The sequence below is a fragment of the Bos indicus x Bos taurus genome, chromosome 1 (assembly GCF_003369695.1).
Source record: "Bos indicus x Bos taurus breed Angus x Brahman F1 hybrid chromosome 1, Bos_hybrid_MaternalHap_v2.0, whole genome shotgun sequence".
Classification (NCBI taxonomy): domain Eukaryota; kingdom Metazoa; phylum Chordata; class Mammalia; order Artiodactyla; family Bovidae; genus Bos; species Bos indicus x Bos taurus.
In genome coordinates, this window is record NC_040076.1 from 80,012,676 (window position 1) to 80,036,316 (window position 23,641).

Here is a 23,641-nt window from a genome sequence, read left to right on the forward strand (position 1 = left end):
ACCTGTATGCAGGTCAGGAAGCAACAGTTAGAACTGGACATGGAACAACAGACTGGTTCCAAATAGGAAAAGGAATACGTCAAGGCTGTATATTGTCACCTTGCTTATTTAACTTATATGCAGAGTACATCATGAGAAACGCTGGGCTGGAAGAAGCACAAACTGGAATCAAGATTGCCGGGAGAAATATCAATAACCTCAGACATGCAGATGACACCACCCTTATGGCAGAAAGTGAAGAGGAACTAAAAAGCCTCTTGATGAAAGTGAAAGAGGAGAGTGAAAAAGTTGGCTTAAAGCTCAACATTCAGAAAACTAAGATCATGGCATCTGGTCCCATCACTTCATGGCATAAAAATGGGGAAACAGTGGAAATAGTGTCAGACTTTATTTTTTGGGCTCCAAAATCACTGCAGATGGTGACTGTAGCCATGAAATTAAAAGACGCTTACTCCTTGGAAGGAAAGTTATCACCAACCTAGACAGCATATTCAAAAGCAGAGACATTACTTTGCCAACAAAGGTCTGTCTAGTCAAAGCTATGGTTTTCCCAGTGGTCATGTATGGATGTGAGAGTTGGACTATAAAGAAAGCTGAGTGCCAAAGAATTGATGCTTTTTAACTGTGGTGTTGGAGAAGACTCCTGAGAGTCCCTTGAACTGCAAGGAGATCCAACCAGTCCATCCTAAATGAGACTGGTCCTGGGTGTTCACTGGAAGGACTGATGTTGAAGCTGAAACTACAATACTTTGGCCACCTGATGCGAAGAGCTGACTCATTGGAAAAGACCCTGATGCTGGGAAAGATTGAGGGCAGGAGGAGAAGGGGACAACAGAGGATGAGATGGTTGAATGGCATCATCTACTCGATGGACATGGGTTTGGGTGGACTCTGGGAGTTGGTGATGGACAGGGAGGCCTGGTGTGCTGCGGTTCATGAGGTCGCAAAGAATCGGACACGACTGAATGACTGAACTGAAGACAAGGATTTATTTAAACTCAGATCTGACCATGTCTAAAGTCTAAGTGCCTACACACAGCAATTAGAGAAGGCAGAATTAAATGGGCATGAGGCCCAGTGGCACAGAATGGCCTACATATCCAGGTCCTAGCTCCAAATTCACTCAGACTCAGCTCATATTGCATCCTCAGGAGCCACCATGGGGCAGAAGCCCTGGCCAACAAGATGCCCCCAGTACCACAGTTAAGGAAAGAAAGGTTACCCTGGATTTCCTCCTGCCTCTGCTTCTGTTCTTCCCCTACATGCCACCCACCTCCCCTTCCTTTTGGGAATATTCAGAATGCCCAATTTTTCTCCCGGTGAGCACCCAGGTTTCCTGGGAGGCAGGCTGGGGAGAGTTTGAGACTGCAGGCTGGGTGCTTCGCTCCCCAACTGTGAGGCTTCACTTCTTTCCTCTGGGACCCTCTCTTTCTGCAGTGGGGCTCATTTTCAGGAATGCTCCTAGCACACAATCTGGTTCACCTGTCAATGAATCAAGAGCCCCACAGCTTTAGCCTATCACTTCTCTTTCTCTAAAGTCCCTGGGATTTTCAGTTAGTGCGGCCACCTGTAACTCATATTTAATAGTTTAATTGATAAGCCTTCATTCATTTATTCACACAAATATATCACCCAAGTACAGGTGATATAGAAATAAGTAGGGTCCAGTCCCCATTCCTGAGGCCTTAGAGAAAGGGGAAGATCCATAAACTGAAAGGCAGAAAGATCATGCAAGGTATCAAGAACTAAGGGCTGGGGGTGGTGCCAACTCAGAAGTCAGAAAAGGTAATGTTCACTCTGAGTTTTGAAGGATGAATAGGAGTTTACCAGGCAGAAAAAGGTATGCCCAACAGCAGGGGGAAAAAACAGTGCAAAGGCTGAGTCATGAAAGTGGGCCTGTTTTACTTAAGAAATATTAAGCTGTGAAGGGTAAAGGTATGAGAGCTGCAGAGATGAGAAACAGGGTTCAACAGGATTATCTGCTCAGACATTAAGGAGGTTTTCCAAGCAAGCAAGTGATGTTGCTAGATAATCTTCCCTAAACTCAGAGTTGAGCTCCTGGCACTAAAAAGGAGCTTTGGTAGAGCATGAAGAGGAGTCATTTCGGCTGACAGAGGGGAAGGAGCCAGAGCCATTTATCCTCACCCTTACGCTGGCCTGGAGCCCCACCATCTACTCCACCAAACCTTGACCCAACTGACACTGAACTCTAGTCAAGTCCCCGCTTACAGGGTGATGAGAACCACAAAATGAGAGACGGAGGAGCTGAGACCAACTGTAGGAACAAACCAAAGGAAAGAGGAGGAATTATTTTATGTCTGGTGGCTCATGGTGTCCTCAAAGGCATCCTCAAAGCCAGATGACTCTGGATTAGAATCCCATCTCCATTCTTTACTACTTACACGACCTTGTGTAATTCATTCCACCTCTCAGAGGCTGTTTTCTCATCCTTTACACAGAGCTAACAAGCTTTACCTCAAAGATTTGTTCTAAAGATTAAAACTACATCACTTATTTCAAGTGGCCAGCATAGCGTCCAATGTAAAATGGTTCTCTAAATATTACTAAACTGATTTTAATATGTTCATTTTGTCTTAGAGGGGAGGAGGCCACCAGACTAAAGGACGTTCAAAGAAAGGCGGGTGCCCCTGAAGCACCAGGATGGAGTCAGCCCCATGAGACACTCACTAAGCAGTTGTGAACTCCTAGGTGAGACCCTGATCCACCCCTTCCAAGTTTCTCTCTGCCCTCCGTGGCTGTTTGCAGTTTCTGTAGGACAGGATCACATTTCCCACCTAAGCCCCTGGGCCTAGGAGCGCTGGGGGCCTTGCAGCCCAGGACTTTTCAGAGGGCTCACATGACAACCTGGCAAGGCACAGCCATTCCCAGCAAAGGCATTAATAATACACTCCTTTTTCCACAAACTCTGGCAAACAGTCTAAAGTGACAAGTGAAAACATTGAGTCCAAATTCTCACTGGGGCTGAGGAGGCCAAAATAACTTGCCTATCAGGGCTAAATCATGGGGCTGAGTCACAGTTCTGCTCAGGGGTTGTGGCCAAATGAAATGGCTGATGATAAAGCTAAGAACTGAAGCAAAACCATGTTCCTTGAGGAATAAACTGCCCGTATAGCCTCTGAATGATTCAAGTGGAAAGTTTCCTCAATCCAGAGGCACAGAGAAAGGAGGCCGTAAGACATACTGGTTGAGGAACGAATTTAGCTGTGGACAGCATCTCAGCAACAGCCCAAAACACAGCAGCTACCACAGGCGGCCCAGAGACCCTGAGGTAGGGGACCTGAGGAAGCACAGGCTGATCCCCTGCAGGAGCAGGAAGACAAATAGAGTAGGTTTCAGTAGGATTTTTGTCTCCTTGTTTGTACCATTGTTTTGCTGTTGTTATAGTTCAGTCATTAAGTTGCGTCTGACTCTTTTGTGACCCCATGGACTGTAGCCCACCAGGCTCCTTTGTCCATGGAAATTTCCAGGCAAGAATACTGAAGCAGCATGCCATTTCCTTCTCCAGGAGATCTTTCTGACTCAGGGATCGAACCTTTGTCTCCCACATCACAGGGAGATTCTTTACCACTGAGCCACCAGGGAAGCCCTTGGTTGTACCATATCAGCACCAAACCAGTGCCTGGCTTCCAGGCACTCAGTTGTATGAATAAAGAAATACGTAGTGGGTATCAGGCAGCATGAGTTAGTAACTATGCAAATCTAAGCCAGCCCCTTATCCTCCTGAACCTCAGTCTTCTCATCAAGAAAATGGGACAATGACAACTACTTATAATGGTTCTTATAGGAATAATAAATGGAATAGCCCCTAAAAGAATGCTAAATAGCAGGCACTTTAGAAATGAACTTCTCAGAATTAGCCCTCAGTCTTCCAACAAAGTCCTTGAGTATCAGCTGTTGGCAATTCTCATTGGTAGGGGAGGGAGAAGGAGATTGGGAGGAACAGTGAAAAGAGAAGATAAAGTAACTAAAGGTCACACATCAAAGGAAGATAAAGAAGACTCCTTAGGTCACCTCTCCATGTGTGGCCCTAGACAAGTCACATATTTCTCTGGGTCTCAGAATTCTCTGATAAGAAGTGGAGCTAGATCTAAGCAGTGGTCTTCACGTTGTGGTCCAGGAAGCCTAGGGAATCTGTAGAGACCCTAAGGGGCCCTCCTGCAGTAAGGAAGAAGTAGACAGGCAGGCCCCCAGGCAGCTTCAGGAAGCTTCCTACTGAAGGCAATCTTCTGAAGAAACAGTTCCACCCTCGGTCCTTAACTTTCTGAAAGCTAATGCTTTCTCCAAAGTTGCTGGCATCCTCCCAACCACCAGTTTTCTGCAGGAACCTGGTCTAGGACTCTCGTTTCAGGGTTATGCAACACAGGGTTCACAGCCAGGGCCTCCTTAAACTTTGCAGCCAAGGGACCTCACTCACCTTGAGTACCAGCCCTGAGTCCCCAGCCCTTCTTCAGTGTCTGCACTCACGCACCTTGTTGACTTCTGGCACTTCCCTCCCTGGAAATCTCTCACTACTACCTTCAATGGCGCTACCTTCCACCAGAATAAGTGTTCCACTTCTTTCTGGTTCCTCTCCTTCCTCCTGGGCAAGAGGAGTAGAACAAGGAGAGGCATGGAGGGGAGAGAAAAGCACACCAGGCAAGGGTCAAGCATGACAGGGAGGAGGCTGTGGAGCCTGGCTTTGGACAGGCTGAATCTGAGGGGCTGGTTGAAGTACCACAGGCAGATGGGTAAAGCAGGTATGGACCTTAAGAGAAGAAGTTGGGACAGAGAGGTTTTCTCCCCTACCTGGCAGAATCTTCTCTCCCATCCACTTCTTCTTTCCTTGCCCCACTTCCCCTGTTCACACCAAGTCCACATCACCTAACGTTAGGATACTTACGAACCTCCTAACCCATGCCCACTTCTCATCCCTCAGATAACACGAGATTACTCACCCAAGCCCAGCTCTGAATAGTCACGCTCCCCTCCTTGGAGACTTGAAATAGCATCTTCCCTGTTTGCTCCAGCCAGTCCAAATTCCTCAGTCTAGTATCCAAACCTCCCACCTTGCCCCACTCACCACCCCACTGTATGCAGATGCGCCCCTAGGCCACCTGAACAGCCAACCATCCCTGACTTTCCTGGCACTCTCTTCCTCCTTCAGCACACCTCACCACTCACCCCAAGTCCACCTGTGGAATCTTCACACTGCAAACAGCACCCGCAATCTCCTCTCTTCCCAGATCCTGCAACCACTCTTGCCAAAGCTTACAGCTGTGTGTGGATATTGGAGAGTATGCTTCCCTCCAGCTTGGCCAGTAATTTCAGTGCAATCAGCAGGTATTGCAAAAGCATGGCCCTTGCCTCATCAATTAGGAGCCACAGATAGAAAACTATCACCTGCCCTGCAGCAGCCACAGGTAACCTATAACCTGCAGGCTGTTATTTAGTTGCTAAGTCCTGTCCAACTCTGCGACCCCATGGACTGTAGCCCACCAGGCTCCCCTGGCTACAGGATTTCCCAGACAAGAATACTGGAGTAGGTTGCCATTTCCTTCTCCAGGGGGTCTTCCTGAACCAGGAATCAAACCTACATCTCCTGCACTGGCAGGCAGATTCTTTACTGTCAGTTGCCAAGGAAGCCCAACCTGCAGGTAGATCACATCTAACAATGTATCTTCAACAGGAAGCTTGTCAGCCTCCATCTCTGTTTGTTTCTCTTTATTGCCTTTTGCACCTAGCGCAGCTGTGGTCTCCAGCAGGCTCTCAGTAAATACTAACTGAATTAATTAATGAGATCCTTCTACAGGGAGCACAGAACTAATTCCATAAAAAATAATTACGGATCTATTACCATGAAAAATAATTTCTTGATTTTTCCAGTTGACGATGACCCAACCGATGATGGAAATGTTCTAAAAGTGGATTTTAGTGATGGTTGTGCAACCCAGTAAATTTACTACAAATCACTGAATTTATTCTTAAAGCAAGTTAATTTCATGGAATACAAATCCTATCTCAATAAAGATGGTTTTTAAAAAACCTGTGTGATGAATAACTCTACCATGGTGGCTCACTGTGTTTGGTTGAGTAATAAGTTGGCTGAGTCATGAGAACATTCAAAAACAAAGAAACAACAAAAAATGATGACCCAACCCTGTGAGGTGTGACCCTGAGCTTAGTCTCCATCCCCATGGGATCAGCAGCAGCTATAAATGAGGGATGAGTAACCTCACAAAACAGCCTGGGTTGTTGGGGTGGGGAGAGCGCTAGGATGACCGTGCATTGGGTCAGTCTATAGTCAGGACACAGCAGAAAGTGAAATGATCCTGTAGAATGTTCCACAAGGTCCTCTGCAGTAGATCAAGGCTAAGGAATAAGACTCCTAAGCCTTATTATTAGCCTTAAACAGAATCACTTTCCCAAGGAGGCATCCTCCGACCTCAGACTGGTTAACTCACCCAGCACCACAGAATTTCCTTCATAGAAATCCACAGTCCATGAGTATACACTTGGTTGTGTTATTAATCAATTCATATTTCTCTCTGTAGACCACATGCTGTATGAGGTCAAGGACTGTAGCTCTAGGGCTCACGGTGCCTAGTACAGAAGCAAGCACACCTTACATTCTTAAAGTTGACTGAATGCTGATTGAGTGAATGGACACTCATCTTTGATTAAAGTGGGACAAAGTATACAGACACCTCGTTTTCTTTCAGTGCAGTACTGCCGTGCAGCTGAGTATTCATAATTCTTAAGGGCCTCTGTAGAGGAGAAGGAACCAGCATTCTCTAGGGTAAGTCACTATACCACCCCTACTTATCCTTCCCAATCTACCCACTAGGTATGGTTACTGCCCTGTTTACAGGTAAGGAATCTGAGGCTCTGCATCTGTCAGTTCGTCATGGGAATTAAATCGGAAAAAGCACAAAGCACTTGTTATCCAGTATGATTGCTGTGTAATTCTTAGCTACCATTATTATTTTTCCCAGCACACTGAAGCCGCCTCTCCACCTATAAGTAAAAAGAAGAGACGATCCCAAGCACAGAGAGGGCCTGAGTCCGTGGCAGCCTCCCTTGGCACCTCAGACCTCCAAACACTGAGAAAACTCATCCGGAGTCAGATCCAGACGTTTCTTCATCTCAGCTGCCAGGAAGTATGTATTTTGGCACATGGGGACCAAGGAAGGAAGGAATGGAGGAGAACTTACCCCAGAGGCTAGTAAAATATCAGCACAGGTTGTTTGCTCATCTGTGGGAAAACAATAGAAAAGAAAAAAAAAAAAAAAAACCCTCTCCTGAAAAAAACACACAAATCTATAAACTATCACTTTCCTAGAGCCACTCAGGACAATGAAGAAAGATCCTATAGCCAGGTAACTGGATCAGAAAACAAGTGAAGCCAGACTTCCAAGGCAGCTTCCAAGGAAGCCAGACTTCCAAGACAAACGGTGGGAGGGGGCTGTCAGCTTCCTTTTGCTTCTCACATTTAAAAAGTACAGGCTGGGGTCGAGATTATCACAGCCAACCCGAGAGCAGAAAGGGAAAGAGTTACACAACCAGCCACTAGAGAAACACAGATGAAGACCACAATGAGCTACCACTGCACACCTATTAGAACAACTGATATTAAAAAGAAGACACCCCCTAACTATTCTCCCATCCTGCCCTGCCACTCCCTCCCTTGGCAATCATAAGTTCATTCTCAAAGCCTGAGAGTCTCTTTCTGTTTTGTAAGTTCATTTGTATCATTTCTTTTTAGATTCCACATATAAGGGCTGTCATAAAATACTGCTCTTTCTCTGTCTGATTTACTTCATTCAGTAGGGAGTTCGGGATGGACAAGTACACACTGCTATATTTAAAATAGATAATCAACAAGGACTTACTGTATAGTACACGGAACTCTGCTCAATATTACATGGCAGCCTGGATGGGAGGGGACTTGGAGAGAGAATGCATACATGTGTATGTATGACTGAGTCCCTTTGCTGTTCACCTGAAACTGTCACATTGTTAATTGGCTATACTCCAATGTAAAATAAAAAGCTTTTTTTTTCTTAATCTTTGAAGAAATGTTTGTGTTCAAATTGATGAACTAGAGTGCTTTTTTCCAATGAAAAATAAAATAAATAAAAAAGGATGCTGCAAATGCTGATGAGGTGGAAAAGTACATCTTTCCTACATTGCCGGTGGGGACAGAAAACCATACAGTCACTCTAGAAAATAGTTAGGCAGTTCCTTAAAAAATTAAAAACACACTTGCCATACAACTCAGCAACTGCCCTCCTGAGCATTTATCCTGGAAAAATACACACACACACAAATTGGGGAGTTTCTTTTTTTTGAAAAAATAAAATTTGATGTTCATATAAAAACTTGTGCAAAACTGCTTACAGCAGTTGAATCTGTTATAGTCAAAAACTAGAAACAACCCAAATGTCCTTCAATGGGTCAATAGTGAAACTGACACATTCATACAATGGAATAACACCCATCATTAAAAAAAAAAGAGCTAACTATTGGTACTCTCAACAACCTGGAGGGACCTGAAGTACATTCTGATGAATGAAAACAAGCCAGTCTCAGAAGATTGCATATTATATGACTCTATTTACAGAACACTCTGAAAATGACAAAATTATAGGGATGAGAAAAGCGAGAAAGGGCCAACCCAGCATAACAATGAATGGGTGGCATGAGGGAGACCTCTGTGTGGAATAGTTCTGTACCTTGATTGCAGAGGTGGCTCCACTAATCTAAACATGTGAGAAAATGAGACATTGTTCCACACACAGCTGTACCCAAACTCAGATTCCTGGTTTTGATACTGTACTATAATTGTGTAAGATGAAACCAGGGGAAGAAACTGAAGGATACACTAGACCTCTCTGTACTATCTTTGCAACTACAACTGAACCTATAATTGTTTCAAAATTAAAAGTTATAAATAAATAAAAGAGGTGCACAGCCAGTAGGAGGGCATCTGGGATTCCAGCCCACACCACATTCTTCCACTCGCCAAATCCCAGGGCTCCAATCAAATGGCTTACAATTGGGCCTGCACCATGATGTTGCACATGTCCATGCCTTTGCACATACAAATTCCTACCTACACTGCCCTTCTCCTGCCCAGCTAACGTATAATTTCCTTTAAGCCCCAATTCACATACCTTTACCTCCTGAAAGATTCCCTGACTTCGAATCCTAAGATTACTGATCTTCCTTTGTACTCCCTGAGCACAGCACTATTCAACTGAATTGTAATTGCTAATGTGTTACTGCTTCCCACCAAAAGGAAGTCACAGAATTAGAAAATATATTTGCAAAGTCTCCAATTAAAAACACTGGTCTGTAGAATATATAAAGAACTTTTACGATCCAATCACAAGAAGACAGTCCAATTTCATTTAATGAACAAAAGATCTGAATAGCTGCTGCTGCTGCTAAGTCGCTTCAGTCGTGTCCAACTCTGTGCGACCCCATAGTCGGCAGCCCACCAGGCTCCTCCGTCCCTGGGATTCTCCAGGCAAGAACACTGGAGTCTGTTGCCATTTCCTTCTCCAATGCATGAAAGTGCAAAGTGAAAGTGAAGTCGCTCAGTCGTGTCCGACTCTTCACGACCCCATGGACTGCAGCCTACCAAGCTCCTCCGTCCATGGGATTTTCCAGGCAAGAGTACTGGAGTGGGTTGCCATTGCCTTCTCCTAAGGAAAGAACTACTGATGCACAAGCACAGATAAGTATCAAAATACTTATGGTGAGTGTAAGATGAAAATATGCTGTATTATGCAATTTATGTAAAGTTCTAAAAAATGCAAACCAATTTACAGCAATAAAGCAGATTAATGGTTGTCTAGGGATGGGAGGCTGGAGAAGGCAATGCCACCCCACTCCAATACTCTTGCCTAGAAAATCTCATGGATGGAGAAGCGTGGTAGGTTGCAGTCAATGGGGTCACTAAGAGTCAGACATGACTGAGCGACTTCACTTTCACTTTGCACTTTCATGCATTGGAGAAGGAAATGGCAACCCACTCCAGTGTTCTTGCCTGGAGAATCCCAGGGACGGTGGAGCCTGGTGGGCTGCCTTCTATGGGGTCGCACAGTCGGACACGACTGAAGCGACTTAGCAGCAGCAGCAGCAGGGATGGGAGGCAGGACACAGAGGGGGCAGAAGGGAAGGATTAGGTGAAGGAAGAAACGGGAGGATAATGGTTATGTTCACTGATTTGTGTGGAAAATTTCATAAGTTTATGCATATGTCAAAACTCACTAAGTTTCACGACTTAAATATATGCAGGTTTTTTTCTCTCAATTATATCTCAATAAAGTTGCATGGGAAAAACGTGATGGTTGTCATCTAATAAGCAGCTACCTTGTGGGCAGAACATTATAAAAATAATCATTAATCTGGGTTTCCCTGGTGGCTCAGTGGTAAAGAATCTGATTGCAATGCAGGAGACCCAGGTTCAATCCCTGGGTTGGGAAGATCCCCTGGAGAAGGAAATGGCAACCCCCTCCAGTCGTCTTGCCTGGGAAAACCCATGGACAGAGGAGCTTGGCGGGCTACAGTCAATGGGGTCTCAGAGGAATAGGATGTGACATAGAGACTAAGCAAGCAAAAGGAAAAAAAAAATTATAATTATTAACCTTCACTCAAGGTAGGTGTTATTCAGCCCAGTTTACAAACGAGGAAACTGAGTCAGAAAGACAAGGTAATCATGCAGCTACTGTGAAGCCTGGCTCAAACCTATATCAAGTATCTCCAAAACAGAAGCAGGGCACCTGACGCCACCATGAGCTCAATCAACGCCCTTCTCTACCCTTCCAAGTGTATATATATATACCTTAAAAGGTCCTCAGATAACATCTTCTCAGCTTGTTTCACTGACCTAGAAAGCCAAGCTCCTGATGAAGGAAGAGGACTTAACTCTAAGCGTACCAGAAGGGCTTGTCAGATACAGATGAGGGTCTGGGGGCGGGGGGAGGCAGGGCTGGCACCTGGAGGACACCCACCTGTGCCCTTGCCAGGTGCAGACAAGGCTCAGTGAGCACATGGCCTCGGGAGCAGCACCCTCTCACAACCGGTATCCCTCCCTCCCCTGGAGCACACACCTTCTCCTCAGCAACTACAACTGCTAACCACAGCTGTGGGACCAGGCTTCTTTAAAATGAAAGTGTGGGACCAGATGGCCTCTACAGTCCTTTCTACTTTTGTAATTTTCCAAACTACAGTTCTACACAGTACCCTGGTGCCCTGCCTTCTCCCCATCCCCTCTTGCAGGCTACTTAAAGGAGGTGACGAAAAGGAGCCAGAAGGTTCAGAAAGCGAGGGAGACGGCAGAGGTTGGGGTTCCATTATGCTAATTTAATTAGTTCTAATCTGCTGACAGCAGGGCCTGGAAGAAAGAGCCTTTGTTTAAGTTTCACATTCGGCAGGAAGTGCCCCTGCTCCTCTCTAACCCCAATGCCCCCTCCTCCCCGCATCAGAGCCTGTGAGTCTAAAGCTCTGATTTCAACCCTGGCTCTCAGGTCCAGCAGCGCCCGGGCTTCCTTTTCACACTTCTCTTGATTTCTTGATTTTTCCAGGAAGGAAATTTGCCCCAGATGTTGGTCCATAAATGGAGAGCTTTCATCAGCCCGGATGAAAGGGTGTTAGTAATTCACAGATTTCCCCAGAAGCAAGAGCCAAAAGGAGAAGTTCCAGCCAGTTTGTCTCCATCAATAAACCAAAGGCTTACCAATCAATTAAAGCCCCTCCCCTCCACGGGCAGGAAAATTTACAACATGCAAAACATTTCATTTTCACTCTTATGGGACTCACTTTATGGGATAGTAAGAACAGAAACTCAGTCATTTATTCAATTAATGATTATGAAGCACTTAGAGTTCACAGGGGAGGAAGCGGAGGGATACACAAGTGAAGTGACCTGTCCTGTGCCTCCCAGCGTGGGGGGCAGGAGTGGGGGCGGGGGAGGTCCATCAGAATCTCCAAAGCAAAACGTCCCTCGTTTGCAGCCTTGGCTAATTTCAGTGGTGTCAGTTTTCCCACTGTAGCCAATTTCAAGTCGCCAATTTTTAACAACCAATTTGCAAAATTCCGGAATATTTAAAATCAGCTCAGGATAGCCTCCAGAGGGGAGGTGAGTTCTCCTAGCTTTTGAGTATTCCCTCCGCCTCCCCCCTCTGCCTCCACGCAGGAAGAGCCAACATGCCCTGGAGGCCTAAAGAGTAATTTTAATGGAAACTACCTGAAGCTCTGTTAGGGTTTCAGGCGTGTTTTCTTTTCTTCCGTGTCTTCTTTTCTTCCTCGTCATTATTTCTCCATTTTACTTTTATAATCAGAACATATCTAAGTAATTTAAGTAATTTTTTAGGAAGCTTAGTGGACTATTTTGCAATAACCTCTCCAGGTAATTTCTGTCACTATATTCCTTGGGGGGTGGGGGTGAGGTAGTGTTTCCTAAAAACTCAACTTCCCCAGCAGAACAGAGCTGGTGCACCAATGTTAAGCATTCCCTGAGCTTGGTGCAGTCTTATCTGAAGGATAAATTCATTCCCTTGGGAGTTCAAATTTCACCCGCAATTGAGAAAACACAACTTTCTGTTAAGAGTCCAGAAGACCTGCCCTAAAAAATCAAAACCTCTTAGGCCACCAAATGACCTTGCCCCTGGTTGGGCTGAAATAGAAGCTGATGGTTTGAACCAGAAACAAGTGGCCTTTATCTCCTGCTCTTGAGAGGATGAAGTGTCCAACACCCCATCCAGCACCCCAGGAGGCATTTTACCTTCTTGGTCCCCAGGCTAGGATTTGAGGGCTCTTACCTCAGCGATAGGACACAGGCCTTGCCCCAGGGCTTGGGCAGGCTCACGTGGGCCAGTTCATTTCAGCTGCAGTCTACAACTTCACTGCTTCTCCCTGGGCTGCTCTCTGCAGATCTCAGCACAATTCACTCGACACTGCCTGCAGGAAGGGGAAAAAAAAAAAAGCAAAGTGAAGTTATCGGCTAAGCATCAGAGGCACACATGTTAATACACACAGGAGGAAAAACACCCTTGCTCCTCCCATCCGTGGTCACTCCGGCCACTTCAGAGCCCCTTCCAGAACTCCAGCCTCCTTCCCAGGGTTCAACTTGGCCATCTGTTCACCCAGACCTACCCCTTCTGGAGCTGAGCAATTTCAGAGTGAGCTGCAGATTAAGCAAAGCAAACTCTTCTACAATCACTTAATCCTCATGCTACTTGCTATTATTGGTAAGAAAAGCAAGAGTAAGAAAGCATTAGTTCTGGCCCTGAGTCTAATGTTTAGCTAAGGTTTGTGGACAACCGATTTCCATCAACAAATACATCCAACTGGCTCACAGTCTCCCTCTGACCTATAGTAAATTCTTTATAATGTTACAAATGTGAATTCAATTCCTAAACTTATTGGGGAACATTTTTAACTGAATCTAAAGTTTCATCCTGTATGTTATTATTGTGTCTGGGTGGCTAGTGTTTGTTTTTAAAGTAATTGTTGTTTTTCTTTTTTTTTTTTCATTGAGTGATAGTTTTGTTTTATTTTTTTTTAATTTTATTTTATTTTTAAATTTTACATAATTGTATTAGTTTTGCCAAATATCAAAATGAATCCGCCACAGGTATACATGTGTTCCCCATCCTGAACCCTCCTCCCTCCTCCCTCCCCATACTTTGTTTTTCTTAGTGCCAAAGAAATGTATGTTTAATCTTGAAATTTTAGAAAATGTAGCTGTCAAAAGGAGGGAAAAAAGTTACCCTCTCTTGTCCAGCCAAGATAACTATAGATAACACACCCTTCCTGGTTTTATTTTGTTATCTGGACTTCTTACAAAGATCCAATAAAGTCATGGTTTAATAATCATATTAAAAGTATATGCCTCTGAACCCAAAAGCTGAACAATTAAGTCATCTTCAACTTTTTTTTTTTTCAAATTACAGATTTGTTGTTGCTGTTCAGTCGCTCAGTCATGTCCAACTCTTTGTGACACCATGGACTGCAGCACACCAGGCTTTCCTGTCCTTCACCAACTCCCAGAGTATGCTCAAACTCATATTTATTGAGTCAGTGATGCCATTCAACCACTTCATCCTCTATCGTCCCCTTCTCCTCCTGCCTTCAATCTTTCCCAGCATCAGGGTCTTTTCCAATGAGTCAGCTCTTCACATTAGGTAGCCAAAGTATTGGAGTTTCAGCATCAGTCCTGCCAATGAATATTCAGGGTTGATTTCCTTTAGGATTAACTGGTTTGATCTCCTTGCAGTCCAAGGGACTCTCAAGAGTCTTCTTCAACACCACAACTCAAAAGCATCAATTCTTCAGCATTCATCCTTCTTTATGGTCCAACTCTTACATCCATACATGAGCACTGGAAAAACCATAGCTTTGACTATATGGACCTTTGTCAGCAAAGTAATGTCTCTGCTTTTTAATACACTGTCTAGTTTTGTCATAGCTTTTCTTCCAAGGAGCAAGCGTCTTTTAATTTCATGGCTGCAGTCACCATCTGCAGTGATTTTGAAGCCCAGGAAAATAAAGTCTGTCACTGTTTCCATTGTTTCCCATCTATTTGCCATGAAGTGATGGGACCAGATGCCATGATCCTCATTTTTTTAATTTTTTGACTTTTAAGCCACCTTTTTCAGTCTCCTCTTTCACCTTCACCAACAGGCTCTTTAGTTCTCTTCCCTTTCAGCCATAAGGGTGGTGGTATCTGCATATCTGAGGTTATTGATATTTCTCCTTACAATCTTGTTTCCAGCTTGTGCTTCATCCAGTCCAGCATTTCACATGATGTACTCGGCATAGAAGTTAAATAAGCAGGGTGACAATATACAGCTTTGACATACTCCTTTCCCAATTTTGAACCAGTCTGTTGTTCCATGTCAAGTTCTAACTGTTGCTTCTTGATCTGCATATAGATTTCTCAGGAGGCACGTAGGTGGGCTGGTATTCCCATCTCCTTAAAACTATGGGGGAAATCCATAGTTATTTCCTTAAGACACAGTCTTAAGAAGTCAAATTGCAGAGTCAAAGAGTTTCCAAATTTCTCGGGCTTTTGAACAGTCTTGGCAGGCTCTCTGCAGAACTATCATACCACACAAACTCCCAGGAGTGGAGAACTCTGCCCATTCCTCTAACACTCCTCTCCTACCCCAGCCCCTCCCTCACCCACACCCTTGCTCACCACATGTAACATTTCTAGTGGAAACAAGTGTAGAGTTTGGGGCACCCAGGTTTTTCATATTTCATACTCATACTCAGCTTGCTGCTGCTGCTGCTAAGTCGCTTCAGTTGTGTCCAACTCTGTGCGACCCCATAGACGGCAGCCCACCAGGCTCCCCCGTCCCTGGGACTCTTCAGGCAAGAACACTGGAGTGGGTTACCATTTCCTTCTCCAATGCATGAAAGTGAAAAGTGAAAGTGAAGTCCTCAGTCGTGTCTGACTCCTAGCGACCCCATGGACTGCAGCCCACCAGGCTCCTCCATCCATGGGATTTTCCAGGCAAGAGTTCTGGAGTGGGGTGCCATTGCCTTCTCCGCACACTCAGCTTAGGCCAAGGCTTAAACAAGAACCAGGATGAGAAAATGAGTTCCCCTAATCAAGCTTTGGGGAGGGGGGATGCATGAGTAAGAATTGGTACAGAGGGAAAAAGTGAAAAATCCAATGAAGAGAGGAATGGTGTTACACAAGGATATTGTCCAGAAGAAAGAGACCCTGAGATGCTAAGAGAAATAAGAGGAAGCACAGATGGAAGCACAGATGCTGGGAACTGACATCAGATGAAACTGAAGTTGAAGTGAGCCATTTGAGGGGTGCAAATGTCAAAATCTCACAAAGATTCATGGCAGAACAGAGCAAACAACAAAGGAATCAAGCGAGATAGAAAAACAAAAAATCATTTGTGGCACCTGTGCACTTTGCTGCTGTCTGTAATTAATACCAACAAAACAACCAAGAGCCAGAGTCACTGTGGGGAAAGTGAACCAGGCCAGGAAGAATTACTGCCTGCAAACACAGCTGAGCTTGTGGCTATCTGGGAGACTGCCAATAAGGAACCTCCTCCAGGAAACAGGAGCAAAGTGCCCCCAGGGCCAGAGAACAATGAAACTGCTTACCTGCCTGCCTCATTTACATGAAGGAGGCCCCTACTCTCCATCTCTCTCTGGCCAGCCTCTCATAACTTGTCTTTTGCTCTAGACCAAACCTTCAGTGATAAATGGTTAATACACCTTGTAATCTGTCTGAAGAGACTGAATGGATTTCTGTGTCCCCGTGACCCAGGCAAAGACCAACCCTGCTGTCTTTCCTCCCCGTGCACCGTGCACTCTGGCCACAGTATTCTGCAGACTAGTGAGGAAATGTGAGGTCCCTTTATTGTTTTCTAAATCCTTTGGAAGATGGCTTGCAGACCTCCCATATTACTCAAATAGGCAAGTCATTCTATCTGCCTACCCTACTGCTACCCGCTTACAATACTTGGGCCTCTGCTTATGGACAAAGGATAGAACTTTGATTTTAAAGCAACTCACTATACTATGGAGCAAAGATAAGTCTCTTCGACAAGCGGCACTGGGAATGTTGGACAGCCATATTGATATAAATCAATGAAGTTAGACACACCCTCACACCATACATAAAAATAAACTCAAAATGGCTTAAAGACTTAAATGCAAGACATGACACCATAAAACTCCTAGAAGAGAACACAGGCAAAACAGTCTCTGATATACATAGTACCAGTGTTTTCTGAGGTCGGTCTTCCTAAGCAATAGAAAAAAAAAAGCAAAGATAAACATATGGGACCTAATCAAACTTATATACTTTTGTACAGCAAAGAAAACCATAAATGAAAGGAAAAAACCACCTTCAGACTGGGAGAAAATATTTGCTAATGATGTAACCAACAAGGGCTTAATTTCCAAAATATACTAACAGTTCATACAACTCAATAATAAAACAAACAAATAAAAAAAAAACACACAACCCAGTTGAAAAGGCAGAAGACCTAAATAGACATTTCTGTAAAGAAGACATACAGGTGGCCAATGGGCACATGAAAAGATGTTCAACATTGCTAATTATTAGAGAAATGCAACTCAAAACTACAATGAGGTGTCACCTCACACCAGTCAAAATGGCCATCATCAGAAAGTCTGCAAATAATGAATGCTGGAGAGGCTGTGGAGAAAAGGGAGCCCTCCTACACTGTGGGTGGGTGGGAATGTTACTGAGTCCAAGCTCATGCTGCTCACCACAGGACAGGCCGATCAATCAAGAGATGAGTTGTTGTGGCAAAGAATAACAACTTCATTCAGAAAGCCAGCAGACAGAGAAGATGGTAGACTCATGTCCCAAAGAACCATCTTGCCTGAGTTAGAATTTAGGCTTCTTTTACACTAAAAGGGGAGAGAGTAAAGTCAATCATTTCCTGGTCACTTCTGGATCCCAGTCAGCCTCCAGAGGGAATGTGTTCTTTTCTTCCTTCCTGAAGTCATTCACAGATGGGCCTTGTCAGAATATTTCCTATGAGCTAGACAAAAGTATTTTAGCCTAAGACTCATTATCTGGGAGGCAAGTTTCCCTGAGATGAGCCATTATGCATAATTTAAGCTTATAGGCAACATCCCTTTAATAACTAACTTATATTAGAATACAAAGGTTCTTCCCTGTTACAGGAATGTAAACTGGTGGAGCCACTATGGAAAGCAGTATGAAGGTTCCTTGAAAAACTAAAAGTAGATTTACCATATAATCCAGCAATCCCATTCCTAGTCATATATCTAATTTGAAAAAATATATGCACCCCAGTGTTCAAAACAACACTATGTTAGTCAGCCATCAAAAAGAATGAAATAATGCCATCTGTAGCAACATGGATAGATCCAGAGGTTATCATACCAAGTAAAGTAAGTCAGAGAAAGACAAATATCACATAATATCACTTATATGTGGAATTTAAAAACATGATACAAATGAACTTATTTACAAAATAGAAAAAGACTCACAGACACAAAGGCAAACTTATTGTTAACAAAGAGGAAAAAGGTGTAAGGGAGGGAGGGATAAATTAGGAGTTAGGGATTGGCAGACAAATTACTATAAATAAAATGGATAGATAACAAGGTCCTACTGTGTAGCATAGAAGACTATATTCAGTATCCTCTAAGAAACCATAATGGAAAAGAATATGAAAAAGGAAAAAAATATATATATATGAATCACTTTGCAATACACCAGAAACAACACAAAATCGTAAATCAACTATACGCCAACATAAATTAATTAATTAATAAACAAAAGCAACTCTCCCATAAATAAGGGAGTTGGATCAGTCAGATGCTTTCAACATTGCAACTATGAAAAAAAAGACCACAGTCAGTTGGCAGTAGACTCAGAGCTTAAAGGAAAGGTAGTGAGCACAAGATGAGAAGCAAATGCCACACGTGAGATCAGGTGACAGGCCGGTGGGGCCCTGCAGAGGGAAAGGAAGCTGGTCAACAAAGAGAACAGGGCAGAGGCCCGCAGAGAGACAGACAGGAAACCCTGCATCCCCAGAGAAGGTAGATGCTTGGAAACTTTCTAGTGGCTGCAAGGCTCGTCTGTATTTTGTATGTTCCTTCCTGTAATCCCTTCAATGGACCCCTGAAAAGCTCGGTTTAGACCAGCCCTAGGGATCCCAGCTGCCTCTGACCCACTACAGCCCTACAGGGCTGTGAGACGGGAGGGCCTCAGTTGTGTGATAGGGCTGTAGCCATCCACTGCAGCTGCTCGGAAGCGTTTGTGTTTTTTTTTTTTTTTTCCACTTCCTTTTTTTCACTTCCTTCCAAACACTGTGACTGGGCCTTTGACAGATGAGGCAATGGGAAAGAACAGTTCTGGATTGCAAGTGTACTTTGCAGAAACATAAGAAATAAATAACAGAGCTTGTTATTTAAAACCAACAATAGAGACTTCGGGTTTTTCTTTATAAGAATTTTCTATTAAGTGGCTTAAACCAACTCTTCCTATCACCCTATGGGGATCATACATTCAGCTGGTCCCAGGGTCTCCTTGCAGCCCCCTTGTCCCTGAGCCCCCTATATACTTATGCACTTCCTTGTAGTTTCAGTACAGTGCCCATTTAAAGCAGGACACCCCTGTGATCTGCATCTTCTGCTCCGGGAACCCCCTCCCACCCCACAAGGATCATTGGCTTGACATCAAGACGTAGTTTCACTTCTCTCCCCGAGCCAACCCACCTCCTTCCTCTTCCTCAGGGTCTATTCTCCACATGATCTCTTTCTGCTATCATTCCTGCCCGCCCCGGCCCTATACCTTACAGCCTCTGGCAACTAATCCCCCTCCTCCTCTGTGCAAAGTCAGACACAGAAGCACTCAAACCAAACTCTAACAAAGAGACCAAATGAGAGTCTGCCTAGACCTCATGAACTCCCACATGCTCCCAGTAAGTGTGAGGCAAATGTAACTCGCACTGTGTGAGGCCCTGACTCCAGACCAACTCCAGGATTTAAAGATCCCACCCAGAACTAAAGAAGTTCATAAAATGAGCCAAGAATACAGCCTAAGAAATTCACAGCCCAGCATACCCGCAGGTGAGCCTACTCCTGGCAAGACATTAGTAAAGAGCTCAGTTTTGAGTCAGAGAATGAGACAGCTAGAGTTAGAGCCCTGATCCCAGGTCCCTGGCTTAAATGAACAATCACCACAAGGCACACAGGAGCCTTGGGGTAAAAGATAATCCTATTAACCCTGGATCCATTATTCCACATTATCTGGGATGGGAGCAATTGTTCTGTGTTTAGACTTGGAAGCTCAGCAAGCTAAGCACTTTATCGATCCTTAGGCCTAAAACATTCCAGGATCTGGGTCTCCACAAGTTTGCTGAACCCTGCAGTCTAATCAAAAGACACTACACTCAAAAAAATACAGTAAGAACTTTTGCTACAATCAGCAAACTTCATGGATTATTTGCACCACCACCCCCCAAGTTCCCCCCTCCCAGAGCTCTTGCCCCTACTGAATGGTTCATCTGTGGGGCCTGGCCCCTACATTATGGGGTGCCCGCCCTAGACTAAGGGTTATCCAGTGTACCTCTTCTTTTGTTTAAATATATCAGTAATGACTACGTACCAGACACTTTATGTAGTAAATTATTTATTTATTCCTCACACCCTCCTATGAGACAAGGAATGTTTTCTCTATTTTCAAATGAGGAATCAGAGCTTAAGGATCTAGCCCAGGCAAAAGCTGGTGAGTGACTAAACCAGAATTCCATACACTAGCCTGCCTTCCTCTCCAGCGTTTGGGGAGAGCTAGGCCAAGCTCTTTCAGTAAAAGAGCTGAAATTAAAATTGAGTTGAGCACAGCGTATACAGGTTCCGACAAAAAGAAAATGGAGTAAAAAGTGATTTTCCAAGAACCAGAAAAGGGAAGTTCTTTTGCTACCGCCATATGCACACTATCCAAAGCAGGGTGCTCCTGCTCAGAACTTGGACTGTGTTGTTACCATGTTCTCTGCAGCGGTCACTCCATTTTTACCCTGCTTATTTCAGGTGCCAATCTGGATACATGATGAGACGCTAAGCCCTCCAAATACATGATTTCAGGCCTTGCCCCACTCCTCCACACCCCTAATTTCTGCTGCTCAAATGCAATGACTCTCAACCCTTTTATTTACTTTTGGTTATATCCATCTATCTAAATAGCCTGCTTATATGGGTGTATTTTTTTTTCCAGTGTTAAATATTCTCCACTGACTTCCTACTACAGAAAATGAGGATTTAGCTCTTTTTTTAACCACATCCTACAGACCTCTTCTCCTTCCCACATTCTCCTAAAAGCTTTATGCCATTTTTTTTTTAATTAAGTCAACACTAGAAGCTTCATCGTTATGACCAGATAAATGATTGTTCACAGCTGAGCCATGGAGCCATGTTATGATTAATCCACTTTGTGTACATTTCTTAGTTGTCATTTCTGGAGGCCACTATTGTCTTTCTGTTAATTTGCTGAATTTTCTAGATAGCTATCACTAATTTAGGCCTCAACTTTTCAACAATTCTTTTTTTGTTGTTTTCAGTTTCTTGGAGCTCTCCCCTCTGGAAACTTCTGTTCTCCTACTCCAACCTGAGCTGGTTGCTCTTGGAGCTGAAAGGAAGAATTCATTTATTTCCGTCTTAATTTACTCTCTAAATGTGAAGGAACATATCCATAATTGCTTCCTTCAGAAAGGGAAGTAAAATAATTGAGACTTCTCATACATGAAAATGCCATTGTCCCACCCTTACATTTGATTAATAATTTGTCTCAGTATAAATCCTCAGTTGGAAACAAATTATCTCAGAATTTTAAAGGTGTGGCTTCATTCTGTTCTGGCTTCTAGCATAGACTAAGATTCTTATCTTAGATCTTGTATATAATCTTATATATAATTCTTATCTTAAATCTTATATATAATCAGTTTGAGGTTGGTTTTGTTTTTGTTTTCCTGTGCCAACAGGCTTTTCTTCTTTCCCCTATCCCCCAAGAATGATATGCTTTGGTATCTGTCCTTTCTCATTCTTAACTCTGGATACTCAAATGAGTTTTTAAATCAAGAAGCCATGTCCTTCAGTTCTGGGAATTTTTTTTTCCCATTGTTTCTTTGATGACTCTTCCCTTCTATTAGCTCTATTCTCTTTTTGTATAAGTCCTACTATTCAGATGTTGAACTTCTTAGAATGATCCTTTATTATTTTTCACTTCACAGCCTTTTTTTTTTTTACTTCTTACAAGGTTTCTTCAACTTTATATTCCAAACCCTCTCTCAATTCATTTATTTCTGCTATCATACTTTTAATTTCCAAGAGTTCCTTCTTATTCCCTGAATACTCATGTTTTTTTTTAGTCTTTATTTTTATTAATGGGATAGTGAACGGTTATTGCTGAACCACACAAAGATGCTGGGATTCTTGGCCTCTGGAGGAGAAGAATTCAATCCGGGGCCAGAGACGAGGCTTGATCACTCAGAACTTTTGCGTAATAAAGTTTTATTAAAGTATAAAGGAGATAGAGAAAGCTTCTGACATAGGCATCAGAAGGGGACAGAAAGAGCACCCACTTGCTAGTGTTAGCAATGGAGTTATACACTCTCCAGTGAATCCAAAGAATGTCTGGAGGTTGTAATGACCTCACCAGACTTACTCCCATAATTTACATTTTAAGATAACAGAATTAGCCAAAAGGTTTAATCCAGAGACTGTTCTCAGGCACGATAAATTACTGTTATATAATCCTTGTAAAGGTCAGACCTACTCCCATAATTTGATTATATTATATTTGATTATATTATACTCAGATTGATTATATTCTTTGCAGCCAAAGATGGAGAAGCTCTATACAGTCAGCAAAAACAAGACCAGGAGCTGACTGTGGCTCAGATCATGATCTCCTTATTGCCAAATTCAAACTTAAATTGAAGAAAGTAGGGAAAACCACTAGACCATTCAGGTATGACCTAAATCAAATCCCTTATGATTATACAGTGGAAGTGAGAAATAGATTTAAGGGACTAGATCTGATAGATAGAGTGCCTGATGAACCATAGACGGAGGTTCATGACATTGTACAGGAGACAGGGATCAAGACCATACCCATGGAAAAGAAATGCAAAAAAGTAAAATGGCTGTCTGGGGAGGCCTTACAAATAGCTGTGAAAAGAAGAGAAGCAAAAAGCAAAGGAGAAAAGGAAAGATATAAGCGTCTGAATGCAGAGTTCCAAAGCATAGCAAGAAGAGATAAGAAAGCCTTCCTCAGCGATCAATGCAAAGAAATAGAGGAAAACAACAGAATGGGAAAGTATAGAGATCTCTTCAAGAAAATTAGAGATACCAAGGGAACATTTCATGCAAAGATGGGCTCGATAAAGGACAGAAATGGTATGGACCTAACAGAAGCAGAAGATATTAAGAAGATATTAACGACCCAGATAATCACGATGGTGTGATCACTCACCTAAAGCCAGATATCCTGGAATGTGAAGTCAAGTAGGCCTTAGAAAGCATCACTACAAACAAAGCTAGTGGAGGTGATGGAATTCCAGTTGAGCTATTTCAAATCCTGAAAGATGATGCTGTAAAAGTGCTGCACTCAATATGCCAGCAAATTTGGAAAACTCAGCAGTGGCCAAAGGACTGGAAAAGGTCAGTTTTCATTCCAGTCCCAAAGAAAGGCAATGCCAAAAAATGCTCAAACTACCCCACAATTGCACTCATCCCACACGCTAGTAAAGTAATGCTCAAAATTCTCCAAGCCAGGCTTCAGCAATATGTGAACCGTGAACTTCCTGATGTTCAAGCTGGTTTTAGAAAAGGCAGAGGAACCAGAGACCAAATTGCCAATGATCCGCTGGATCATGGAAAAAGCAAGAGAGTTCCAGAAAAGCATCTATTTCTGCTTTATTCACTATGCCAAAGCCTTTGACTGTGTGGATCACAATAAACTGTGGAAAATTCTGAACGAGATGGGAATACCAGACCACCTGATCTGCCTCTTGAGAAATTTGCATGCAGGTCAGGAAGCAACAGTTAGAACTGGACATGGAACAACAGACTGATTCCAAATAGGAAAAGGCATACA

The 23,641-nt window shown here is 43.5% G+C and overlaps 1 protein-coding gene across 1 annotated transcript in view; it reads right to left on the reverse strand.

Moving 5' to 3' along the window:
- Positions 1 to 23,641, reverse strand: part of ST6GAL1 (ST6 beta-galactoside alpha-2,6-sialyltransferase 1) — a 151,510-nt gene that overhangs the window by 94,231 nt on the left and 33,638 nt on the right. Inside the window, exon 2 of the mRNA XM_027538537.1 lies at positions 12,828 to 12,966. The gene's annotated coding sequence lies outside the window, so the exon portion shown is untranslated. The remainder of the gene's footprint in view (positions 1 to 12,827; positions 12,967 to 23,641) is intronic.